General features: G+C 47.9%; 1 protein-coding gene across 1 annotated transcript in view; it reads right to left on the bottom strand.

Annotated features, from left to right (window-relative positions):
• Positions 1–8,270, bottom strand: part of LOC121537013 — a 66,533-nt gene extending 58,263 nt beyond the window's left edge. The window contains exon 1 of the mRNA XM_041844743.2: positions 8,170–8,270. The gene's annotated coding sequence lies outside the window, so the exon portion shown is untranslated. The remainder of the gene's footprint in view (positions 1–8,169) is intronic.
• Positions 8,271–14,549: the final 6,279 nt, after the last annotated feature.

The raw sequence follows: 14,549 nt of genomic DNA, 5'->3' as shown, positions 1-14,549 counted from the left end.
ATCGGGTCAGCAACCAGACGCCATGATCCATAGACTCGGCTCCGCCATGCAAGACGTGATGGACACCCTGCGCCGATGGGAAAGAGGAGGCTTGCCCACACCTCCTCCTACATTACCACCACCATCGGCCAGCCCCATCGTATCATCTCCGGAGTCCAGTGGGATTCGGCTCTCGCTCCCGAGGGCATATGATGGCACCGCAGCCGGGTGTCAGGGTTTCCTACTTCAAGTGGAACTCTACCTGGCAACCATACACCCGGCGCCCTCGGGATACGAGAGCGTTTCCTCCCTCATCTCCTGTCTATCCGGCAAGGCTTTGGAGTGGGCCATTGCCGAATGGAGGGGAATAGACGCCGCCACCATCAGCTACGCAGAGTTCTCCCGCCGCTTCAGGGCTGTTTTCGATCATCCCCAGAGGGTAAAGCGGCGGGGGCGCGTCTGTTCCACCTCCGACAGGGAAGAGGAGCGCACAAGAGTTCGCCCTGGACTTCCGGACTCTAGCGGCGGATGCGGGGTGGAATGAGAGGGCCCTCATCGACCACTATCGGTGCAGCCTGCGAGAGGACGTTCGGCGAGAGTTGGCCTGCAGGGACACCAATCTAAACTTCGATCAGTTGGTGGACATGTCGATCCGTCTGGATACCCTGCTGGCTACCCGCGGACGTCCGGAGTTGGGGCCGTCCATTCCATCCCCCAGCACCTCCGAGCCGAGCCCTATGGAGCTCAGGGGGTGCTGGGCGCTAGAGAGAGGAGGAGAGAGATCCGGAGGAGGCCGTCCTCTGCACCAACTGTGGCCGTAGAGGACACACTGCGGTTCGGTGCTGGGGAGGGTCTCCAGGGGATCGAGGCAACAGGTCACGCACTGGGGGAGTCATTCCAGGTGAGTAGGCACCCAACTCACCCAGAGCTCTCTGTTGTTCACCTGTGTATACAAGTAGTATTTCCCCAGGTTGCATCTCATTCCCAGCATAAGGCGCTATTCGATTCAGGCGCAGCTGGGAATTTTATTGATCGTAATTTTTGTGTTAGTTAGGGATTTCCCTCCTACCAGTAGATGTGCCCTTTCCTATTCATGCCCTAGATAGCCGTCCGTTGGGATCTGGGTTGATTAGGGAGGTCACAAGCGCCACTAAAGATGAGGACGCAGGGGGTCATGAGGAGATCATTCAGTTGTATCTGATCGACTCTCCTGCGTATCCCGTGGTGCTGGGACTTCCTTGGTTAATCTCCCATGACCCCACCATTTCGTGGCAACAGAGGGCTCTCAAGGAGTGGTCTGACCAGTGTGTCGGGGCGGTGTCTAGGTGTTTCCCGTAGGGGAGACCACGGTGGAAAGTCCAACCAAATCCCGCACTGCACATTCCTCCTGAGTATGATGATTTGGCACTTCGTGTTCAGTAAGACGAGGGCGACGCGTTGCCACCTCATAGACAGGGGATTGTGCGATAGACCTCCAGGCAGGTGCTGCACTTCCGCGTAGTCATGTTATCCTCTGTCTCAAGAGGAGACGGCGGCTATGGAGACATACATAGCCGAGTCTCTGAACAGGGATACTACGCCCTCCACTTCTCCTGCGTCCTCGAGTTTCTTTTTTTGTGAAGAAGAAGGATGGAGGGTTGCGCCCGTGTATTGATTACCGTAGTCTCAATCAGATCACTGTTAAATACAGTTATCCTCTCCCTCTGATTGCGAGTATGACGGAATCATTACCGGAGCTCGTTTCTTCACAAAACTGGATCTCAGGAGCGCCTACAACTTGGTGCGCATTAGGGAGGGAGATGAATGGAAGACAGCATTTAGTACCACCTCGGGTCACTATGAGTATCTCGTCATGCCATACGGGTTAATGAATGCTCCTTCAGTCTTCCAATCCTTTGTGGGACGAGATCTTCCGGATTTGCATGGGCAGGGTGTAGTGGTGTATATTGACGGCATTCTAGTTTACTCTTCTACACGAGCCGAGCATGTAGCCCTGGTGCGTCAGTGTTGGGTAGGCTGTTGGAGCATGACTTGTATGTCAAGGCAGAGAAATGTCTGTTTTTTCCAGGAGGGCCATCTCCTTCCTGGGCCATCGGTTGTCCGCGTCAGGGGTGGAGATGGAGATTGACCCATTTCAGCCGTGCGTAATTGGCAGACTCCAACCACGGTTAAGGAGGTGCAGCGGTTTTGGGTTTTGCCAATTACTACCGGAGGTTTATCGGGGTTTTGGACAGGTAGCAGCTCCCATCACCTCCCTGCTGAAGGGGGGCCCGGTGCGTTTGCAGTGGTCGGCTGAGGCGGACAGGGCGTTTGGACAACTGAAGGACCTGTTCACCTCGGTTCCGGTGCTGGCGCATCCGGACCCCGCTTTAGCGTTCCAGGTGGAGGTGGACGCGTCTGAGGCCGGTATTGGGGCTGTACTGTCTCAACGCTCAGGCACGCCTCCTAAACTCCGGCCCTGCGCTTTTTACTCGAAGAAGCTCAGCCCGGCGGAACGTAATTATGACGTGGGAGACAGGGAGCTGCTAGCTGTGGTTCAAGCCCTAAAGGTGTGGAGGCATTGGCTTGAGGGGGCTCAACACCCTTTTCTCATTCTGACTGACCATCGTAACCTGGAGTACATCCGGGCAGCTAGGAGACTGAACCCTCGTCAGGCTAGGTGGGCCATGTTTCTGGCCCGGTTTGTTTTTCTCACTTACATCCCAGGGTCCCAGAAGTTAAGGCAGACGCCCTGTCCCGCGATATGACACAGAGGAGAGGTCCATTGAGCCCACTCCCATACTGCCGGAGTCTTGTCTGGTGGCACCGGTGGTGTGGGAGGTCGATGCGAAACTCGAGCGGGGCGTTACGTGCCGACCCTACTCCTCCAGAGTGTCCAGCGGGCGGACGTCACGTTCCGCTCGAGATTCGTGATCGTCTCATTTATTGGGCTCATACGTCCCCTCCTCTGGACATCCTGGTATTGGCCGGACAGTGCACTGCCTTAGTGAAAAGTACTGGTGGCCAACATTGGCTAAGGGCGTGAGGATTTATGTCTCCTCCTACTCGGTGTGCGCTCAGTGTAAGGCGCCTAGACACCTGCCCAGGGGGAAGTTACAACCCCTACCCATTCCACAACGGCCGTGGTCTCACCTATCGGTAGACTTTGTCACGGACCTTCCCCCTTCCCAGGGGAATACCACTATTCTGGTCGTTGTGGATCGGTTCTCTAAGGCCTGTCGCCTCATCCCAATGCCGGGTCTCCCTACTGCCCTACAGACTGCTGAGGCTTTGTTTACCCACGTCTTCCGGCACTACGGGGTACCCGAGGATATAGTGTCTGATCGGGGTCCCAATTCACCTCTAGAGTCTGGAGGGCGTTCATTGAACGCTTGGGGGTCTCGGTTAGCCTTACCTCGGGTTTCCACCCTGAGAGTAATGGGCAGGTGGAGAGAGTGAACCAGGATGTGGGTAGGTTTCTGAGATCTTATTGCCAGGACCGGCAGGAGGAGTGGTCGGGGTATATCCCCTGGGCAGAGATCGCCCAGAACTCCCTTCGCCATTCCTCTACGAATCTGACCCCTTTCCAGTGTGTGTTGGGGTATCAGCCGGTTCTGGCACCATGGCATCAGAGCCAGATCGAGGCTCCTGCGGTGGATGAGTGGTTTCGGCGCTCGGAGGAGACATGTACATCTGCAGCGGGCTATCCGTAGGCAGAAGGCGAGCGCCGATCTCCACCGCAGTGAGGGTCCTGTGTACGCACCTGGAGATCGAGTCTGGCTCTCGACTCGAAACCTGCCCCTTCGCCTGCCCTGCCGGAAGCTGGGTCGGCGGTTTGTGGGGCCATTTAAAGTCCTGAGGAGATTGAACGAGGTATGTTACAGGTTACAACTGCCTAATGGTTATCACATTAACCCCTCGTTCCATGTGTCTCTCCTCAGGCCGGTGGTAGCTGGTCCCTCCAGGACAATGAGATACGGGAGACTCCTCCGCCCCCACTGGACATCGGGGGGCTCCGGCGTACTCAGTCCGGTCCATCGTGGATTCGAGACGTTGGATGGGGGGTCTGCAGTATCTCGTGGAGTGGGAGGTGTACGGTCCGGAGGAACGGTGCTGGGTGCCTAGGAGGGACATTTTAGATCCCTCCCTCCTGACGGAGTTCCACCGGAGTCATCCCACGCGCCCTGCTCCGCGTCCTCCTGGCCGTCCCGAGGCCGGGTCGCGCCGGCTGGAGCCGCGCGTCAAGGGGGGTACTGTCGTGGATGCCGCCGAGGCTGCTCCTCCTCCTTGCTCGGGCAGGCTTCGGCGTTCGTCGTCCCCGGAGTACTAGCTACTGCCGCTCGATGTTTCGATGTTTGTCTTGTATTGTCTAGTTGGTACACCTGTTTCAGTATTCTGTATTGATTATTTACCATATAAGTTCCCTTGTTTTATGTTTGCCTTTGTGTGTTATTGTCCGCGTCTCTTGTATGTATGTTCGGCATTGACCATCTTGTTTATTACGCACTCTGCGTACATTTCTCCTCTTGTGTTTGGAGGCTTTTGTTTTGTGCGTATTTTACTTTGGAAAGTAAAGTAGTCGTTACTGATCCTCTGTGTCCTGCGCCTGACTTCACCGCCGCATACACCTCAGCATTGACACTCCCTAACAAAGCGGAGTGAGGGTAGGAAAAATATGAAATGTGGATCAAAAAAGCATGGGCTTGCCTTGGGCTCTGTTTCAAAATATAACTTTTTTTATATGACAGCGGTTCCACCCATTGCCGTGACGCAAGATGTATGGGAAAAATATTATTTGTATTATATTCTGTTATATTTCCTTATATTCTTAGCCTACTATTAAATAGCCTGTATGTGTGTTGACTGTGATCAGGGTAGCCGAAGTGTGTCTTGTCTGTTTAATGAACAAAATAACTATTGATTGTGCATGGCGCAGCCATTTAGCATATAGGCTGCACAGACCAGTAACATAATTACATTCAAAATATGCGATTCTATTCTTCAGAAAATATATTTTATTAGTCTTATAATGTTTCTTAGGACCTGCCTAAAATCCATTAATAATGGATTTCTTTGTGATGGTGTATATTCAATGGATTTATTAAAATAGATGTCCACCCACATCGGCCCACATCTACCCCCACTCCTAAACTTGCCAGCATGTGCACGGGAGATATGAAAGGCTTATACTAGTAAAAATGTGGTAAAAATATTGACTGTATGAATTGGGCTCTAAAAACATTGGCTGTTTATTTTTTTTACAGGCAACATACCGTAAAGTCTGTCTGTAAAGGGTATAACTCTCTCTCTCCTTCTCTCTCTCTTTCTGTCTCTCTCCTTCTCTCTCACTCGTGCTGGTGTGATGAACACAGAGCTGTCTATCACTCCTCACAGCTCTACAATCACTATCATCCAGACAGACCCAGGACAACAGAGCACAGTAGGGATATGGTGCTGCCATCATATTTGGGTTACAGGGAGACAGACAGTCACACTATCTGCCAGTTCAGAGCCACATAGAGTCCTACACAACATGCTGTACCATTTAGGAATGAAATTTGGCAGCCTGAACTGTCTACCACTATTTCAATTCTACTGAGCCAAAAATAGGAGTACAGTATTTTTACCTGTGAGCTGTGACAACTCCTTCTCATCCTGGAAGCATGTTCAGCATTAGTGTGTCTGATTTCTTCAATTGTAGCTAACATCAGAGGGGGTTTCCATTAATACTGAATAAAAAACATAAATATGCCAACTGAAAAAGAGTCCCCTGTAGCTCAGTTGGTAGAGCATGGCGCTTGCAACACCATGGTTGTGGGTTTGTTTCCCACGGGGGGCCAGTATGAAAAATGTATGCACTCACTAACTGTAAGTTGCTCTGGATAATAGCGTCTGCTAAATGACTAAAATGTTTTAAAAAATGTAAAAATCTACCCTTTTAGCAGGTAGCTCAAGTGCCATTTTTGTGTAGTGAGTGGGGGAGCCATATATTGTGAATGACCCTAGGATATCCTCTAGTTACTAGTCCTGACTGGTAGGCATCAAAACCATTTGAACCTGTTTGGCCCCAAACCCTTTACACAACCTCCATTTTCCTCTGACGGAAACTGTACAAACCTGGCCATGTCAACTAAATATTTTCCCATTTCCTGTGAGGTGACTCTCCCCTTTCTTTTAACCCCACCCCCCATCTCACCTTCTCCATCTATCTCTACCTTTCTCCTACTTTCTCTCTATCTCTACCGCTCTCTCTCTCTCCCCTCTCGCTCTCTTTCTCATTCTCTCTCCTGCTCCCGGTCTCTCTCTGTCTCTCTCCTGCTCTCTCTCTCGCGCTCTCTTTCAGTAGATGAAATATTCAGGGGAGCCGGCATGCTGTGCTGTTTCCACCACATGGCTGGTAGCTGACACCTAACGCTTCTGACTGCTGTTGCTCTGCTACCTCCTCTCCTCTCCTCTCCTCTCCTCTCCTCTCCTCTCCTCTCCTCTCCTCTCCTCTCCTCTCCTCTCCTCTCCTCTCCTCTCCTCTCCTCTCCTCTGGCTGCTCCCTACTCCCTGGTCGTCCTGGTGCGACTGAGGTCAGAAGACAGAGCCAGTCAATATCTGCATCCCAAATGGCACCCTATTCCCTATGTAGTGCACTACTTTTGACCAGAGCCAATAGACACAGCATTGTCTCTTCTGCAGGCTGCAGACCAGATCAGATGAGACCATGATACGATCCAGTGCACAGGAACACACCATCGATCCTCCCATCGAGCTTGCCCAATTCATCTGGTGGGAGGCCGGGTGACTAATCCCAATCCATGTGGGCCAGACAGAAATGGAGCGAGATGAGAGATTACATACAGTATAATGGGATAACAGACCAGCCCTTCAGTGTTATGACCATAAACATAGAATTACTAGAACGGAAAATGCCCCTCAGACCACAGGAATTTGACTCCTGGGTACACTGAATGACTGGTAATTCTATTGCTATGTCTATGGTTATGACCCTGGGCCCTGCCTCTGCCCTGCTCTGCCACAACATAAGCGTCAGAGGGTCAGCAAGGGTCAGTGACTGGAAAGTTCCTTCTCACGACACACTTGTCTAGTGTTGGGCCGATACATGATTAAATCGAATATTGTGATATTTGACATTGATGATATATCGTGAAGTGCAAGACGATATATCGTGATGTGCAAGACTATACTCTATTTGAACTTCGCAAAAAAAACGGTGCAGTTTTATCTGTTAGGCTGTATCAATATGTTTAAAATGAAGTCTAAATGAATTAACAAGCCTTAGTTTTTCAGCATACTAAGATTATCTAATAAGAATGTGACTATAATATTGTAAATAAGCACAAAAACGTCAGAGTCTGGAATTATCTAGTCATTAACAGAGCAAAATGATTATATTGAATATCAGGATACTTGGAGTAGCAAGAGGTCTCCCCAAATATCGCCCAACCCTACACCAGTCATGTGACAGGGGTGTTGGATGAAGATCCTTATATTCAGCATTTTTCTGCTCACCGGAGGGGAAGGACATGAGAACACACACACAGCTAACCCAGGGCTAAAGGCTGACATCTGATGTCTGTTCTGAATAAGCAAACATGTAAATCGTGTTTGTCTCCAGTCCTGTCAGAAGTGTGTACAGTACAGAACACAGAGGTTGCACTGTGGTACATGCAGAGCACACAATTCACCATGTGTCATCCGAGGAGTTTGCTATTCAACGTTACTTGATGAATAATTGATTTAAAGTATCTCTCAAATACATGCATCCTTAAAAACACAACACCTTGCAAGAGATGCTTTCCCTAAGCTATGCTTACTATAACCATTCAGAATAAAATCAAAATGTGCACTTCACACCAACAATAATGCTCTGGATATTCTACATAGCTGCATGTTGGTACGGCACCTACAGACCATCAACAGCCTACTGATGCAGAAGGCTGACTATCTCACACAGTCAGATTGCTCACAAAAAAATATATGTTTTAATTTACTACATAATGAGTACAGTTCACACAATCATTCCTCAAATCATTAACCATGACAGAGTATTCAGCAAAATGCCCTTTCATGAAATGCCCATTCATTAGCAACAACTGTCATCAGTCTTCTCTCCAGTCCTTTTCCCATGAAAGAGAAAAATAGTACACAACAAAATTGTAAACATGCATAAGACATGAGAGACATGAAGCTCTGCCGACCCACCTTTGTTGTGAGTAAGAGTGTGTAGCCGTCCCTACGAGTTCAGTTTAGTACAGCAGGTAGGCAGACACCCTCTCCTCTGCTCTCTCCTCTAGCAGCGTGTGTGTATGTGTGTATGAATACTCCAGCCCTCTCTCTGCCTGGCTATTGTTACAGGCAGCGGTAGGGAGCCCTACTGAGCATGCTCCAACTGAACAACCCTCCCCGTCGGCATGGAAACCGGGAAGCGGGCAGGCAGCAGCCCTGTTTAAGTGTTGAGGTGCTTTCTACTCAACCTCTTTATTCTCTCTGTTATTCCTCTCTCTCTCTCTCTCTCTCTCTCTCTCTCTCTCTCTCTCTCTCTCTCTCTCTCTCTCTGAAACACACATGCTCAACTCACGGGGGGGCTAAAAGGGTATTCCCTCTTCTCTATTCCCCAGTGTGCACACATTGTCTGTCTCTCTCTCTCTCTCTCTCTCTCTCTCTCTCTCTCTCTCTCTCTCTCTCTCTCTCTCTCTCTCTCTCTCTCTCTCTCTCTCTCTCTCTCTCTCTCTCTCTCTCTCTCTCTCTCTCTCTCTCTCTCTCTCTCTCTCTCTCTCTCTCTCTCTCTCTCTCACAAACACACATGCCTGCACACACACATATAAGGCAGGGGCGCTGTTTCATGGTCCTTTAATTCTGTTCATTCTCCTTAATCACACAGCCTGACAGTGATGTAACGACAACCTGACTAATAAAGTAGCATCACGCATGCCCTGTGTCTTTTTCAGCAATCTATTTCCTGTGTTTGAGGGGTGCAAAATCCACTTGTCATTTAAATCTTGCTGGATTGATTGCTTTCATTTTACTCCTGCGACTCTTTCATACTGTTGCTTGCGCCTGTACTTTTTTCCCGTTAATTTTACGACCGCGGAAATGTTTGTAATGACCCGTCAAACACTTTAAACTGTACACTGACCTGTCAAACAATATAATATATATATATATATATATATATATATATATATATATATATATATATATATATTATAATTTTTTGGGGGGGGTTTCGTGATATCCAACCAATTTCGTGATATCCAATTGCAATCCAATTCTGATCTTGTCTCATCGCTGCAACTCCCCAATGGGCACGGGAGAGGGTCGAGTCATGCGTCCTCGAAACATGACCCGCCAAACCGTGCTTCTTAACACCCGCCCACTTAACCCGGAAGCCAGTGTGTCAGAGGAAACACCATTCAACTGACGACAGAGGTCAGCCTGCAGGCGCCCGGCCCGCCCCAAGGAGTCGCTAGAGCGCGATGAGCCAAGTAAAGCCCCCCCGGCCAAACACTCCCCTAACCCGGACGACGCTGGGCCAATTGTGCGCCGCCCTATGGGACTCCCGGTCACAGCGGTTATGACACAGCCTGGGATCGAACCCGGGTCTGTAATTTTCTTTATTTTAACACAAAATGTACATATGAATGAATTCTAAGAAAAGGCAAGTGAAATTTTACAATAAATTGAATACATGAATTTCCACCAAAATCCCTGAAATCCATTCATTATTTGACCGTGCCAGTAAAATGTTTTATGTGCTATAATTCAGTCAATATCTGATGGATTTTTAAAATTCAAAAAGTTTGGAGTATCTTCATCCATTGTCGAACTGTTGCATTTATTAGAATTGTTTTGAAAACATTTTAACAATTATAATGACCGTTGCTAAATAAAAGCTTCCCATTTATTCACAATGTGTCCTGAATAGCACTAATCTGTCCCATTAACCGAAATTGAATTAAATTAACCTAAACAAATTAATGTAATCAAAAGCATTTATTATTTAAATTACATGGATATTTGTGCTGAAAGAAATTATTATCTTAATCGTACAAATATGACATTGGTGAAGTTATAACTGATATAATATATGCTTTTATCCAGATTTTACGTATGGGTGGTCCCAGGAATCAAACCTACAATCTTGCCATTGCAAACGCCATGCTCTACCCACTGAGCGACAAATGACCAATGTTATGTACCAGAATTAATCTCATATGTCCCAGAAGGGATAAATTCACTGCTCTTTTCAGGTGAAAATATACAAAATCAAGGGATGGTCCTACAGCATTCTGATGCATTGCATTCCCAGGGGTCAGTGTCAGCTCACTGAGGGTATTTAGCCTGCAGGTTGCTCTAGTAATTACTCTATAATGATGCTTGGTATTTACAGCCTGTTATAGTTACAGGGCATATGGACCACAGGGATAATCCTCCAGCAGCTATGACCCAAGCACCCGCCCTGTTTCCTATGGGAACAACAGCGCCCATAGCCTGCAGTGAAACTGAACAGCAAAAGACAGCAGCCATAAGGTCGAATGGGTGAAAGCCAGGGGGTAGGGGACTGTGTGTGTGTGTGCGTGTGTGTGTGTGTTCGGGGTACCACACCACCTATTTGAGCAACAGTAGTGCCCCTGCACCCCTTGCCTACCAGTCAACGCCAATCTACAGATGTAGGATCTAAATTTGAGCAAGTTTGCTACAGCAGGAAAATAATCCTGCAGCAACAGGAAATGTGAATTATTATGTGGATTATAATGAATGGATATTTTCTTAGGGCGTTGATACATTTGTTGTTAGGGCAAATCAAGTCTGACATTTTAAACTTTAGAAGCCTTTTTAAACCTTGAATACACTACAAGTTTGCATTTTCTGCTGTGCAGGAAAATTCATAGCAACAAAAGAGTGATCAAATTAAGATCCTACATCTGTACTGAACTAGCCCTGGTCAATACCATTGGACCTTATAAAAACTTCATTGTTTTGGTTTGTCTCTCAGTAATACATTAGTGATGTAGAAAGGAGAAACCTTGGCATCAGCCTCCAGCCTGTCCATTGTCAGCACTCAACACAGCTACAGGGTCAGGCCTCCCTCCATCTCTCCAGGGGGGGCTGCATACACAAAATACTCCCTCCACTGTCGGTTGTTCCAAGCCAGGGTTGGAGCACACACACACACACACACTAAAGGCATGCAGCCCTGTTAAAATGCTTCTATGGTGTGTAATGGCTTACGGCTCGGCGAGGTCACAAGTCAGGGGATCGATTGTGGCATGGAGGAGGAGAGAGGGATTATGTATAGCAAATAATCACCTGAGATTCATATTATCAAAAACCACTTAACACAACCAACCATCAACACACAGTCGTCCCACATCTCAAAGGGTATTGCCTGAAAAATTATTCACAGTGAACATTTGCATAGCCAATACAGCGTAAAAGCTTGAAATTAAATTTTTTATATAAAATGTATCTATTGATCTGCCCATTAAATTCAAACACATCACTGTACATGACACTAAAGGAGAAAGATTAGCAGGGCGACATGCCGTGTGTGGCCTTCAGCTTTGGGGTGAGAAAGATTTATCTTCTCTGGTCTGGCTGGCTGGTTGGCTGGTTAGCTGGCTGGCTGACTGCCTATATGGTTGGTTAGGTGGCTGGCTGTCTGGCTGGCTAGCTGGTTGGCTAAATGTGATCTCTGGGCTGAGTCTGAGTGTGTCCCGCTGGGGGACAGAGGGGTGTTTGTGTGTGACACCCAGGGACGTTGTGATGTTCTTTGCGTCCGCTGCCCTACTCTGCCCGACCTGACCCGGCCAGCGACTCAGAGATAGATAATTTATGAGGGCTCCACCACCGGACTCAATAATGCATGGGGCCTTGAGTCACGGACAGCCTTTTAGGGAGGGATGGAGAGAAAGAGAGCGAGAGCGAGAGCGAGAGCGAGAGCGAGAGCGAGAGAGAGAGAGAGAGAGAGAGAGAGTATTCTTTAGGGATACTACATTTAGTGTGGCTCAAGACTCAGGGGGTGTAGCAGGGACTGGCACAGTGTGAGAATAATGCTGAATTATGGGTGGCCCATCTCTTTCTCAGGTGTATGACGTTAGCAGCCCATGATGCTGAGAGAATGCAGCATGGAAAAGGGTTTCCCCCAACACAATACAAATGAGCACAACAGGAAATACATTCATTCCACCACACGCACACAGGTTATAAGAGTCTGCTTAGGACCATCACCATCTATAGACCTTTTCCGTACTGCAGAGAGGAAGAGGAACCATTTTACAGGCACTGTGTTTATAGTCACATTGTGTAAATTAACAGAGCACCCCTTCCGCTGCATTCTGCTACAGTCAGGACCACACAATGGCTACTAGTGTGATACCCCTAGAGAGGAACAATGCATTGTTTGTGGCCTCACTAAAGCTACATGGAAATGTTTGTTTACTGAGGGGGATACCTAAACACAGGACCACCAGACGTTGTAAAAAATATCCAATATAAGAATAAAGGTTAGGTTAGCGTTTTCCATTTTACTCTTACTGTGGGTGATGATGGCTTTCACTAACAACACCACACAACTCACTAGGAGGGAGGGACATGCCATCCTTTGCATAGAGCCACAGACAGTATTGTAACCTACTGTATAGTCCCTGGCAACATGGTGGCTCTAGAGGTCATACTGTAGCTCTCTGGCTTCCTCCCAAATGGCACCCTATTCCCTATAGGGCCCTGGTCAAAAGTAGTGCACTATGTAGGAATAGGGTGCCATTTGGGACACAACCTCTGAGTCTGTCTGTCCATAACGTGACTCTCTGGCTCCCTGCATACTGTAGCTACAGCAGATCCCTAGCACGGCCAGGTCTGGGGTCCTGATTAAATGTTATCTACGTTGAGGGAGCATGCTAACACAATCACGCTGGGCACGGGAGAGGGTCCTGATGGGAACCCATGAAATCCAATTTCCCTATCTATCCATCATCTCTATCTCTCTGCAGTACACTGCCTGGGAATACGATCGCGCTAAAGGAAGCATCCATGGCTTGCCTTTCACTATACTAGTAATCAGTAGCTGGCTGATACCACAGTCAGGTAATACCACTGCTGTAAGGTAATTATAGGCTAGTGGCTAGGCTAGTGGCTACCAGTGGCTTATATATCTGAATACAAATATATACCCTCTGGTGGCTAGAAGTGCTGTTATTACTATGACTAGGAATACTGAATATAACCAGACCAGACAATCTCTACAGGGAAATGACATGGTATGGTTAATCCTCTCTACCGGGCACAATATTATGATTGAGTTTCACTCATCTGCAAAATGGCTGACAATTACATTGGGAAGCCTAATCAACTGTCTCACCAGATATATATTAAATACTGGCCCCAAGCCACTGATGATGTCTAGGAATGGAATGGTGCATCTGTCTGTGTGTGTGTGCACATGTGCTCGCGTTTGTGTGTGTCCATGCATCTGCCTCAGTAACAAGCCATACAGACAGAGGGGAAGCAGCATTGAATAGGCGATACAGACGACAATCTGCCAATGGAATCATCCATGGATCATCCTCTCACAGCCAGGAGGAGCTTAGCCTCTCATACCCAGATGAGGGTCATCACATCACATCACAGCTAGATCAGTATTGTTCCATACTCAACCCTAAGGAGTCTCACTGCACAGCAAATAGACCTGGCTGGTTACTCTCTGAGTAACCAATCCAAATCCCTCATCCTTAAGGACCCACTGGCCCGTATGTGTGTGTGTTGAGGGGGAGGAACTTAAGACCCACACACTTTAGCCATCCACATAAAAATTTATGGTAATAGTAAGGAAGCCACCGAGATGGGAGTATTATGATGCAGAATATTCAGTGTGCTCAAGGCATTGTGCTGGGCTCACGACGGTTTGATGAAGGCAATGGGCAAGGATGAGTCCATTACAGATACTGCAGGGTTTTTTCTGCATAGAAAAGTATTGGGCGGGCCACCTACGTTTTTTCTCGGTCCGCCTAAGTCGGGATGGTAAAACGTTTTCAGTGTAAACTTAAACTGCTAAAACCAGATATAAAGTATGTAGAAAAGATCATGGATCTATATATTTTTTTATAAGATCATCTTCGATATCTCCCGAGTGGCGCAGTGGTCTAAGGCACTGCATCACAGTGCTAGCTGTGCCACTAGAGATCCTGGTTCGAATCCAGGCTCTGTCGTAGCCGGCCGTGACCGGGAGACCCATGGGGCAGCGCACAATTGTCCAGGGTAGGGGAGGGAATGGCCAGCAGGGATGTAGCTCAGTTGGTAGAGCATGGCGTTTGCAACGCCAGGGTTGTGGGTTTGATTCCCACGGGGGGCCAGTATAAAAAATAATGTATGCACTCACTAACTGTAAGTCGCTCTGGATAAGAGTGTCTGCTAAATGACTAAAATGTAAATAACTAACAATCACCAAAATAAAAACTAGACAGTCAGGGAGAATATAGAATTCAAAAAATGATGCATTCAGGAGTATTTTTGTTATGGCATGGGGCCCCCATTGATTTTGTTATAATGTTTGAATCACTCAAATAGTATAAGAACACAGCATA

Source organism: Coregonus clupeaformis, chromosome 23, assembly GCF_020615455.1.
Source record: "Coregonus clupeaformis isolate EN_2021a chromosome 23, ASM2061545v1, whole genome shotgun sequence".
Lineage (NCBI taxonomy): Eukaryota > Metazoa > Chordata > Actinopteri > Salmoniformes > Salmonidae > Coregonus > Coregonus clupeaformis.
Note: the sequence above shows the minus strand (reverse complement) of the source record. Positions and strands in the feature narration are given on the sequence as shown.